Genomic DNA, 11,750 nt, shown 5'->3' with positions numbered 1-11,750 from the left:
CCCGGAGCTCCATGTCAGGCCATTTGCTTAGGTCTGTATTTCAGAAGTTATAAATACAACTCTCTTGGTACTCTCTTGACAAGAAGCCTTATTCCAAGTTCTTCCATTTTATAGCAGGCCATCAGAAATATGAAGTTAAGTGCCTGGCCACACACACACTTAATCCTGAAGAGCACCCAGCTGGATAGCTAAATCTCACTGTGTTTTGCTTGAGTTTTTATATTTGGAAAACAAATAATGAGTCAGTCTCCCCTCTTTCCCTCTCTCTTCTTCACCACTCCTTCTAAATTCTCTTAGATTCTTTTCTTAAAAATATCCTCTGAGCTGCGATAGAATCATGTGAGAAGAGAAGCCTCCTACTTTCTGATATTTAATTCCCCCGTTCCCCTTTGAAAGAAAGGTCTATTTAAGGCTCTTCATTTTTGTCATCTTAGTCTGACTTAGTAAGGCCATTTTGTTTCTTTAACAAATATATATGGGTAGGTTTGTGCAGATAACAGCTGTACCTCTCTGTTCTTGCTTTCCAACAATGTAGCTTTGACAAATTCACTTCTCCTTCCTTTCTTTCTGAGGCTATATGGTGTAGGGGGAAAAGCACTGAGTTTTGGAGTAAGAAGTGTGTATATTTGAATTCCAGCTCCACTATTCACATAGCCAGCAAATCACTCAATCTCTGTGAAGTTAAATTTCCTTTTCCTTGTCTGTAAAATGGGCATAACCAGTGCTCTGTGGGTTTGTTATAGAATGGTTCTATGATGTCTGGCACATGTGTATGCTTATATTATCTCTTCCTGTCCTCCTCTTCTACTAGATCTCTTTTCAAAGAATAAAAACTCTTTTTATGGGATATTTATAAATAGTCTGAAGAAGGGGTGTTTGAGACTTATAAAGAATGCGTTTTGAGTATGGAGCCCTAATTTAAGATGCCTTAACAAATAATGCTGCTGTCCTTGAGTTGGGCAGTCTTACTTTGTAGTCCAGCCACGGATGGTGAAGCATTAAAGTCATTCTCCCTGTTTTTTCCCTCGAGGCTGCCAAGTAGATTTTCCTGGGTCTCTAGAAGCGAATTCTATATCTGTAATGTCGGTATTTGCTAGTGAGAAGCTTATCTTCTGGGCAGAAGCATAATCTGAGAGAAGAATGGAAGGGAAATGATAGTCTATTTGGCTTGGACAGAATATAGGTTAGTGGGAGGAAGAAGGAACTCAGTTTATACATTTGCAAGTACCTCCATCTTCTGAAATATAGCCTCCAAAACCATGGATCTCTGTGTCAGTGGTGGGATGAGGACAAGCCAGTGTCTCTAAGGAACTTCTGGTTACCACACCTTAAAAGTAACCTCGTTTTCCTGTCCTCCATGAGAGCCTTCTTTGCATTTCAGTCTGGAGAGCTTGTCCTCTGTCCGTTGAGGAGTCCACAGTCTCCCCAGTCACCGTTTCAAACCTGTCCATCCTTTGAGATGCAATTTGAAGGGTTGGCTCTTCCAAGAAGCCTCCTTTGGCTTCACTGCGAAGCTGGATGATTTCTTGGCCATCCTAAAGCACTCAAGTAGCCTTGAGAATCTGAATCTGTGAATATTGAATAAGTACAAACTGTGTGTACTGGGGAAGCGAGATTGCTTATAGAGATAGATGAGATGGAGTGCCAGAGCCTGGCACTTACACTTGACTATTCCTTGTACCATTTGTGTTTCCTCACCTGGACTCTCAAGCCTCTCAGAAGTCTGGTGATTACTCAGCTCTAACCTAAATCTCTCCTAATACATAAGTGTAGCTCTAATTTCATTTCGTTTGCCCAGGTTTCATACTGTCTATAGTTTTGGATACAGTTTATCTCACTTAACATCATAAATTTTAAAATGCTTATTATACATTTTGAAGATAATTTAATGGCTGCAATATGACTTAATATTTTGGCTTTCCAACAAGTAAAATGAGATAATTAGTCGCTTTCTATCATAAGGTATGTATTGTATAACTAAATAACGTTCACATTCAGAGCTCTAAAAAAGAGTCTTAAGTTTCACCTGGGTATTGATTCTAAGAATTAAAAACTACTAGATATCCTTTTCAGTATTACAATTATGTAAATATTTACAGCAGAGAGGAATTGCATAAGTTGACCCATAAGAAGAAAATAAAGTTCTGTGGTACTAAACCTGTGACAATTAAAGGAGACTATTCCAAACATCAAGATCAAATAGATTCTTTCTACATTCCATCACTTGCCACATTTTCTTTGCTTCATATCTACACCTTGTCTTTGTTTTTTGTTTTCTTGGGAGTTTTGGATTACCTTTTTTTCCTGACTGAAGAAAGAAGCATCTGCCTTTACCTTATGACTAACATCACTTGGCTCCCTAATCAGACTTTGTTTTAGGGAAATAACTTTCATCTTAACACATTCTTAAGTCCACAGAGTTCCTGTTCTAATCTCAGGCCTACTATCATTTAATTGAAGTCCTGGGTTAAATCTCCTTTCTTGCACCCTATGTCATCTCTTTCTTAGAATCCTTTTTAACTTTGCCATAAAGCATCCCTGGTAATTTTTCAGAAAGAATGTATAGAAATTAAACTTTCTCTAAAGTTCTTGCATATCTAAACTGTTTCTACCCCAACTGATTCTTTAGGAAGTTCTTCAATTAATCACTGATTTCTGCTCCTTTTCCTGACCTTGCTCTCCCTATTCCTTGATTCTGTGATATCAGTTACAATAGCTACTAGCTATAAGTGAACTTGAAATCTGGCTCATCTGAATTAAGATATGCTATAAGTTTAAAATACAAATCAGATTTCAAAGAACAGAAAGACAAGATAAGAAAATATCTCATTTTTACATTGATTATGTGTTGAAATGATAATACTTTGGATATACTATTAAAATTAATTGTATCTGCCATTTACTTTTTAAGTGTAAAAAGAAATTTCAAAATTACATTTGTGGTTCATATTACGTTTCTTTTGGACAATATTGCTCCGACCCCCAACATGGGACCTTTCTAGGCCTTATCAAGAAGCAGCATTGGCTACTACATGCATCTTTTTCCCAATGTTCCTTTACCTGGCTTTCCTCACTTGGGAAGGCTGTAGAGATATAAACATTGTAGTACATCTACCAATGTGATTCCATTTACTTTCCATCTTTTGAAAAGTGTTAACATTTTCTGGTCTAGTGGCACCTGGCTGGCTCAGTCAGTAGTACATGTGACTCTTAATCTCAGAGTTGTGGATTTGAGCCCCCCATTGGATATAAAGATTATTTTTTAAAAAATAATAATAAAATGCATTTAAAAAAATTGTTCTGGTCTATTCCTTTTCTTCCTTTATTCTTCTCTGCCACCCTAAGCATAGGTATTCATTTATTCAGCCTTGTACTACTTTGTCATGTCTTTGGAATCTGGGAGGGAAGGAGAAGTAAACATATTTTCAGTATTTCAATTGGGAAACAGAAGATTTACTGATGCTTTCATTATTTTGAACAACAGTATTATGGTCATCATGTGTAAGTCTATCTGCCTCTCTGTATATTAAGATGGATTTCTGGAAGTAGACATACTGGTTTAGATTATATGATTTTTTAATGGATCTTGATATACATATTAGACACATTTATTCCCCCCAAAAGCAGCAATTTATGTTCTCAGTTGATAATTAAATAAAAGATAGGAGCTGTTATTCAAGAGGTACCCAGATTCAGTCTGAATCCTCTTATTTGGGTCTTTTATCTCAGCTTTTGTGGAAAGCATGACCTGTTTTCTGAATCATGTAACTTTTATGAGCCTTCATTCTCTTATTTGTAAAGTAGAGATAATCATACCCTGAAGTAATGTATATGAATGTTTATTTAAAGTAATGTGTTCATTAATTCATTTCAGCAAGTGTTGAGAGCTTCCTATATGGGATAAATACATATGATATACTAGGAACTGTGGGGGATGTCCAAATGATTCAGACCCTTCAAAGCTAATTTCTTTTGGAGGGAATAGAGTGGGATATAAGACACAGTCATAAGAAACTATAATACAAGTATTTTTGTGATTTGTAAGAAGAGGTACAGATAAGGTGTTAAAGGGGTTTAGTTGAGAAAATTTTACATTCCACTTAAAAATGAAAGGAAACAGCCTAGAGGAGGTGGCATTGAAGGTAGTCCTTAAAGGAGTATAATTTCAACAGAACTGGTGAGTAGATCGGGGTACATGAGGTGTGACAATGAGCTCAAGCAAAGGTTCGCAGTGGGGTTTTTTTCTGGGCAGATCACCTGATAGTGTTCACTCTCAGCAGAAGGCAAGGAAAAATTATAGGTAGAAATGTTTGTTTCTCTGAGTATCCTTATTTTCATATGCCACAGAATAGGGTACTCCCTATATTTATTTCTGCTCTGCTTTGATAGGGAAGACAGAGAAATCATTTTACTCTGTTTTGGCTCTGACTAGAATTGAGTAGGCGAAGTCCATCTTGTCCATAGGGGCAAGAACACAATGTATTTACACTGGCCTTTCTCTCCCACAGAAGTAGGAAATTATGAGACATTTTAAAACAGTTCTAAGGCTATGACACATTACATTTATCTGATCAAATAATAACTGGCTTCAGAAGTTTTAAGGTGTGGTCAAAAGGAGAAAATTCTTGAAGAGAAAAATAACTGAGACAAATTAGAAGATGGCAATAGAGAAAGAGTCGTGTAGGAATTAGATCATTGTGAAAAGGTAAGAAGTTTTGTGAAACAAAGACAAGGATTCTGCTTTCTATCCGTCTTTCTGGCCCTTTCCCTTCTAGGGCTTCACTTTTCAATTCTTGTTTGGTACCTTCAGGCTGTTGTCTGACCATCTGGAACTATTTGAATATTACCCTCCTCCCTCCCTTACCACCATGCACACGATTTTTTCATCCTCAGCAACATTCAGGATTCTCTTTCTTGTTACCTATAAAATGAAGTCATGTTCCAATGCCTGGTATTCAGGGCACCCCAGCCCATCTAGCAGCTCTAAGTTGTATTTACCATCTTACTTTACATTGTAGCCCAGTACTCTAACCTTGAGCCTATGATTTAACATCTCTCATTCACTTCTAATAGAAGTGTCTAGTTCATTTATTTACTCACCAAACATCTATTGAATGCCTGTTATGCAGTATTTCTTCAGTAAATAAGTAAGTAAATAACTGCTGTGTTTCAGGCCTTATTTTAGAGCCTGTGAATAGAAAAATAGGAAATGGGATAATGTTGGTAAATGGAAAAAGATCCCGAGACATAACTGGGGAATCTGTATAGCATACAAAATGTAGGCATGACAGGAGATATGTAGTCTTCCTTGAATATTCATTGCCTTCAGCCATGCTGAGCTAGATAACCAGTACACACTGAGATGAAGACTCAGGCAGCATTTAGGTTCAATTCAAGTATATTGCTAAATGGAAATGATGAAAGAAGTAGCTATCCTGATCCTGAACTAGAGTCATTAATATCAGAACTACTGATGGTTTCTTAAAAGACTTCGTTTTTTCTGGTTCACCTTGTCAAAATGATCAGCAATTTCACTGTGGTTACACTTGATAGCACTAGTGGGGCCCTTTTCTTTAAACAGTGACTCACAAAGAGCAGATGCTCAGAAGCTACTCCACGCTTGGCACAATATTGGCTCAGTTCCCACTCCAAATGACCCTTGTTCTTTCTGCCTCCATGTCACTGTTCATCAGTTTGGTGGGGAAAAATGATTTGGAGCTACATCTGTGTTTGAGACCTGTAACCTTGGGCAGTTTTTTAAAAAGTAGGCTCCAGGCCAAACAGAGGGGTTGAACTCACAACCCTAAGATCAGTAGTCACAAGCTCTACCAGCTGAGCCAGCCAAGCACACACCCCTCCCCCTTTTTGTCTTGGGCATTTTTTTAACTGGTTAAAGACTTTGAAATAATGATAATAATAATACCTACCTTTCCCAGTATCATCTGTTATAAGGTATGGATGACTTATGTGAAAGTACTTACCATAGTATCTGTCACATGGAAAGTACTCTTTCTTTTCTCCATTTCCAAGGGAGCTTCTGCTCCTTCCCCCATCTGTCTTTATTAAAATTCTGTCCATCCCTTATTGAGCCCTTGTATCTCCATTAAAGCCTTTCCAGTATTCTCAGATGCAAGAGATATGGACTTTCTGTTGTGTCTTTGCTTTTGTAGGATTTTAGCTTTTGAAGAAGGAGTTTTAAGTTGTAGGAGTTTTAAGTTGGCACAGAAAAGGGTAGATGTCTGAACAAAATGGCATTGTATTTGGAAGCAGGGAAATAAGGGTCAGTGAAAGATGGTATGCAAATGATATAAATAAAGGTGTCTTATCACTCAATTCAAAGTGATTGCTTCTCAGCCCATCTTATTCCAGCAAGTCAGAGACAAAGGAACTGTCTTCAGTTCCTAGTATTAACCACAGCAAAAGGGCCACTCACTCCTCTTTATTCAGCAAAAGCTAGCTACCAATCTCCTGGGTAGCCCTGAGCTTTTAGAATTTGATGCAACATCTTGATTAGAACTGGACAGTCAGTCTATAGATTTTTCTAGGAAGGTCTAGCTTGGTCAGCAGAATAGAAAGCATCTAGAATGACATCAGTTTGGCAAGCTTTGAAGGGAGCAGTTAAAGATGGCCAACACAACTGCATGTTCTTTTATTTACCATTTCACACCTGGTACAGTCAGGAAGCCACATTATAAAAAAATTTTCTTCAAAAACAAAACCAAAGGGGGAAAAAAAACGAAAAAAAACAACAAAATCCTGTAGTCAAAAAAGCACTCATTTGCTATAAAGCCAGAAGGATTCATTCATTGGAACTGATTGTTCACATTTGTAGAATTTAGAATTTTGTAGATGGAAGAGGCCTTTGAGTTGAATAGGGTCTTCAGAAGGAAACAAAAGGCTCTTGCTTTCTGCATGAACAGAGTTCATTCACAAGACAGTTTTTCTTGATCTGTGAGGAGTGATTTCAGACAATTAGCTAATTGGTTGAGGGAGGTGACCTGTCAGCTTTGCAGAGAGGATGTCTGCTTTTAGGGACCCACATAGAGAACACATCCTAAGCTTTCCATGACAGCCAAAAGCAACCCCATTAATTCTTCTATGTAATGGCTAGTCATAACCACAGATAAGGAGTGCATTTCACTTCAGAGTAAAGCCATGAAAACCCGACCAGCTGCCAACAGCTGATCACTGCCACCATCAACTCAGTGTTGTTTTAGGCTTTGAAATATTTCTGAATGATCTTTCCAATTTGCTCTATTGTAAGGGGATAAGTGACCCTCCAGAAACAGTGTACTGTTTATTTTTAAGTGTTATCAGATGCTTAGTTTGTTGAAATGACACTTGCCTATTGTATAAAAAACAAGGGCAGAACTCATTTGTGGCCATCTTAAAAGTCCAATTGGGTGCAAAAAAAGAAAGGGGAAATGGAAAGTTTCTGTGGGCAACTGTTAAATTTTTATGGATTTCAAACATGAAAGAAATTCAAAATGGAAGAAGAAGGTCCTAGACTTCCAAGAAAGGAATCACAAGAAGATAACTGATGTGTCAGTAAGTTGAATCCCTTTGCCCCTGGTCTGAGAGCCAGTGAAATCGGTGTCATTGTTTTTTGGTTTTTGGGTTTTTTTTTTTTTTTGGAACATATTATTAGGATGTATCCAGGATATAAAGTTTTATGATAAGAATGGCTGTGACTGTCATAGGAGGAACAGTCCCTCCAAACAACACAACCACTGGTCATTAAGACACTTGAGTTTTCATAGCACATGTGCACCCTTGCTGCGTAGTGGTTAAGAGTAAGGGTTTTGGATATGTCATACATGGGCTTCAGTTCTGTTTCTGTCACTTACCTACCTTACAACCGTGGTTAAGAACATGGTAAGTATATCAGGAATATTTTCAATTTATTAAACTAATTGAGGGTTGTTTAACCACCACATTACAAGAATTCTATAGTAAACAGTTGCTGTCTTTTAAAGACAGTATTGCGATCAAAGGTGCTTATTCTTTGTATCTTCCCATTCAGCCTTCTGTAACATGTTGGCTTTTTCTTCATGGAAACAGGAAAATCAAAAGCTTTCCCATGGGCCCCTGCAGATTTCTGCTTATGTCTCATTCAAACTGTGGCACACGGGTACCTCCATTTATAAGAAAGGCTAGAAAAGGAAATGTTCTGCTTCTCTACACTCTGTAATGAACGCAAATAAGACAGAGGTTGTGAATGGGTGTTATGTTATTCAGCCAACACTGTAGTGTTGGCTCAACATTCAGTTCATGGTAAATACTCTGATGGTGATGGTAACAGATAATCCCTCTCATACTCTTCTGAAGATAACAATGATAGGATAGTAAACATATTACACCTTATGCAGTAATTTTACTTACCTGTGTGAAGAGTTTCTTGGTGGTTATTGTTGTTATTGCATGTTTGGAAGTTCCTTGATGATTGATTCAGAGAAGAAAGGTCAACCAGGAAGGATAGCAGATTCCAGGCCTTCACATTGACCTGGCCCAGCTCCAGGTCAGCTGCTTCCACAGCCTTTCTAGACCACCCAGAACCACAGCGGTTGCTCACTACTCTAAACTCCTGGTATCACTCATGACATAATGTTTATTTGCTGCTTTATATTTTTTAAATATACACGGCTTCTTAGCTAGATTTGGAGCTCCTTAATTTCAGGGTCTGCATAGAATGTGCCCTCTGGAATGTAGAGAGGAACCCGATTGCTATTCATTTATTTACAGACCATTTTCTGTTTTTCACTGTAACCTGGATGTGAGGTAGTATAGGGCTGGGGAGTGATTAGAATGATGATTTTCTATGGGGGAGGAATTTATTTTCTTTTGCTCAAACCTCTGCCATTTTTTCCTCCAACATTCCCCTCTTGCTCTTTTCTCCTAAGAGAGTAGTATGGATTCTCAGGGGATGAAGTCTATCATTTCGTGTTTAATATTCTTTGATCCCTTCTTAACTAAGTCTTAACTTTACCTCAGCTCTGAGGAATTTTGCCCTACTTACTCTAGTAGGGAAAAAAATTCCTGCCCCTCACTGCCACCTGGGAGACTACAACCGAAAGGAAACCCTTCCTGTGCATCTTCTTTGGTGTCTTTTGCACACTCTGCCACTGTTTCTGTATCTTTTCGGAGAGTTGACTCAAGCGGCAAATAGAATTCGGCAAGGAAGTCAAACCCACTGAAATCTACAATAAGGTGTAAAGGATTATCTGACCTTTTGCTGAAACCAAATGCTAAGAATGTCTGGGATCTTGGAATTTAAGGATATTAGATGAACATTGAGAGTTTTTAGTAGCAAAGCCAGTTGAAGAATCTTACTGCCCAGTGCAAGGTGCAGTAAGAACATTGTTCTCTGCTGGTGCTATCGTCTCCAGAAGTCCATAGTGGAATGTGTAGATGCCAGATTTCTAAACACTGGAATCCAGAGTTCTCGTTACCTTGACTCTGCAGTTTTAGGAGTAGAGATGAGAGTAGTTGCTAACATATTTTAATTTAATTTATATCACTTCCTAAGTCACTAATCCAATTTACTTGTTTTGTTTCTAACTACACAAAATGCAAGAATTTCCAAACATCATGTTTCTCATATCTTTTGGCCACTAATTTCCCCATACTTTGTGTTCCTGACTAATGATGTCTGTTATTTAAATATAGCAAATGAAATGACAGCTAGGGTACCTATATGTCCTAAGTTCTAAAATAAACTTAAGGTGCAGACATTCATAGACAAAACAAGACACAAAATCCTAATTATTATCTACTAATATTATGAAGCATTTTGCCAAAGCTTGGGAGATTTGGAGTGTCAGTTAATTACTACCCCACTTTCTTCTGATATAGAGAAAAGGAATAAGGAGCAAAAGGAAGGTATTGACTCTACTCGTGGCTGCTTAATAGCTCCTAAGGTGTAGTCTGAAGACGGAAATCTAGGACTGCTCTTTGCAGTGAGAGGAGTCTAAATCCCTAAGGAGTCTGTACAGTGAGAAAAAGGGACCCTGAGGAGGATCATAGATCATTTGTCTGATATCCTCACGCAAGGACCCCCACAAAGATTGAGGTGGGGGAAGTTGTGGTATCAGATAATCCAAAGGATTTGGGAGCAGCCTTCAGGAAAGGAGGGGTACTTGGCTGCCCCAGATGCTGCCAAGAAATCAGTGAAGGTACGAGCAGCAACAACTAACGTATCCCTAGGATTTTACAACAAAGGAAGTCTCAGATCATCCGTAGTTTAAACAAAACAAAACAAAGGAAAAAGTGCTGTTCTCCCAGCTCTGCGTCCCTAGACTCGAATCACTGAGGGCCACCTGCAGTTTGCTTTCCAGTGTACCTGCACATCTGGCTCACACTGTGTATAAAAACTATGATACTGAAAGATCTTTGGCCTCACATTATTATAAACCTGGCAGAAGGATTTACTGTATGTGTCTGTGTTTGAAGGGTGATTGGTGACAAGATTTTCCTTTATAACCGGGGCCCCAAACTTCTGGGTATGAGGACTTGTAAATCGCTCCATTAGGAAGAGTGGGGATAGAATGGCCAGGCTCTGAGCTCTTCGAAAGTTATGGCAGGCTTCAGGCAGCCCAGCACTGCTCTCCTCCCTTCTGTTATTCATGGAACCTGTCTTTCCTGTAAGACTGTGAGGTTCTTGATCCATTGCTATTCAGTCCTGGGAGGGGGGCAGGGATTACACCAATTTGGGACTCAATGAATGTTTGGCAGAATTAAGCTTCTGGAAGTAGAAGAGAAGGGGAAGAAGAAGGCTCTGAAAGCAAACTCCCATCTTCTTCAGTTTTCTGCACCAGCCTTAGGACATGGAGGGAACTCCCCAAGCCTGCTTCTGCCTCTGAGCACCGACTTGCCTCTAAGCATCGTTTTCAGAACCAAACAGCACTCCCTCATAGCTACCTATTGGTCTCCTAATGTTGTATATTAGTTGCCCTACTGTTCAAGCCAAAGCTTTTAAGTCTTACTAGCTCCTAAATCTTTGAGGTTTATGACTTAATAGTCTGCTTTCAGCTCAGGTCACAGTTTGTGAGTTCAAGCCCACTCGGGCTCTTTTGCCGTCAGCGCAGAGCCCACTTTCAAATCCTCTGTTCCCTTCTCTCTCTGCTCCCCCCCAACCTCGCACATGCATGCTCTCTCCTCTCTCTCTCAAAAATCAATTTAAAAAATCCACTTAAAGATATAATATCATTTATACTACCTCTTTCCTTTCCTCACCATTTGTGTCAAGCTATATGTATAAGGTATTGGGGCTCCCACCTTCAGTACTGTAATGACTTGTAGGAATAGAGAGCCTAGAATGCAGTGTGGACTGGATGCCTGTTAAATGGAAATTGTAATCACACCAGGTGCCTGATGAGCTTTTCAGGGGACTAAAGCCAAGGCTAAGTTGATGTCACTAGGTTTGAGGGCAGGCAGAGCTTCAAGCATGGCAGCTTCCTCAGACACTTCTTGAAGAACTGAGGGCCCTCCCCCTAGCATCTAATAGCCAGTGTATTTTTAGTCTTCACTTTTCATGTAAGTTTCCCGTTAACCGCTTGCAGGAAATCTTTTCTTGGACATAATCTGCCCATTTCCTGAACTCTTCCTCTCCACATTGTGTCAGTTTGGGGATGAATCAAGTCAGCAGTTTTAGAGAGTGTGTGTTCTCTTCCCTGCCGCAGCCTCCCCCTTTTGTGGAATACCAGAAAGCTGCCTTTCTTCTCTGTTTCCAAGGGCAAAGAGAGGAGGGGCAA

General features: G+C 39.1%; 1 pseudogene; it reads right to left on the bottom strand.

Annotated features, from left to right (window-relative positions):
• LOC115272613 overlaps positions 1 to 10,666 on the bottom strand; it is a 16,360-nt pseudogene extending 5,694 nt beyond the window's left edge.
• Between the last annotated feature and the right edge of the window lie 1,084 nt (positions 10,667 to 11,750).

The sequence above is a fragment of the Suricata suricatta genome, chromosome 11 (genome assembly GCF_006229205.1).
Source record: "Suricata suricatta isolate VVHF042 chromosome 11, meerkat_22Aug2017_6uvM2_HiC, whole genome shotgun sequence".
Classification (NCBI taxonomy): Eukaryota; Metazoa; Chordata; class Mammalia; order Carnivora; family Herpestidae; genus Suricata; species Suricata suricatta.
The sequence above is the reverse complement of the archived record's forward strand: the minus strand, read 5'-3'. Positions and strand labels throughout refer to the sequence as shown.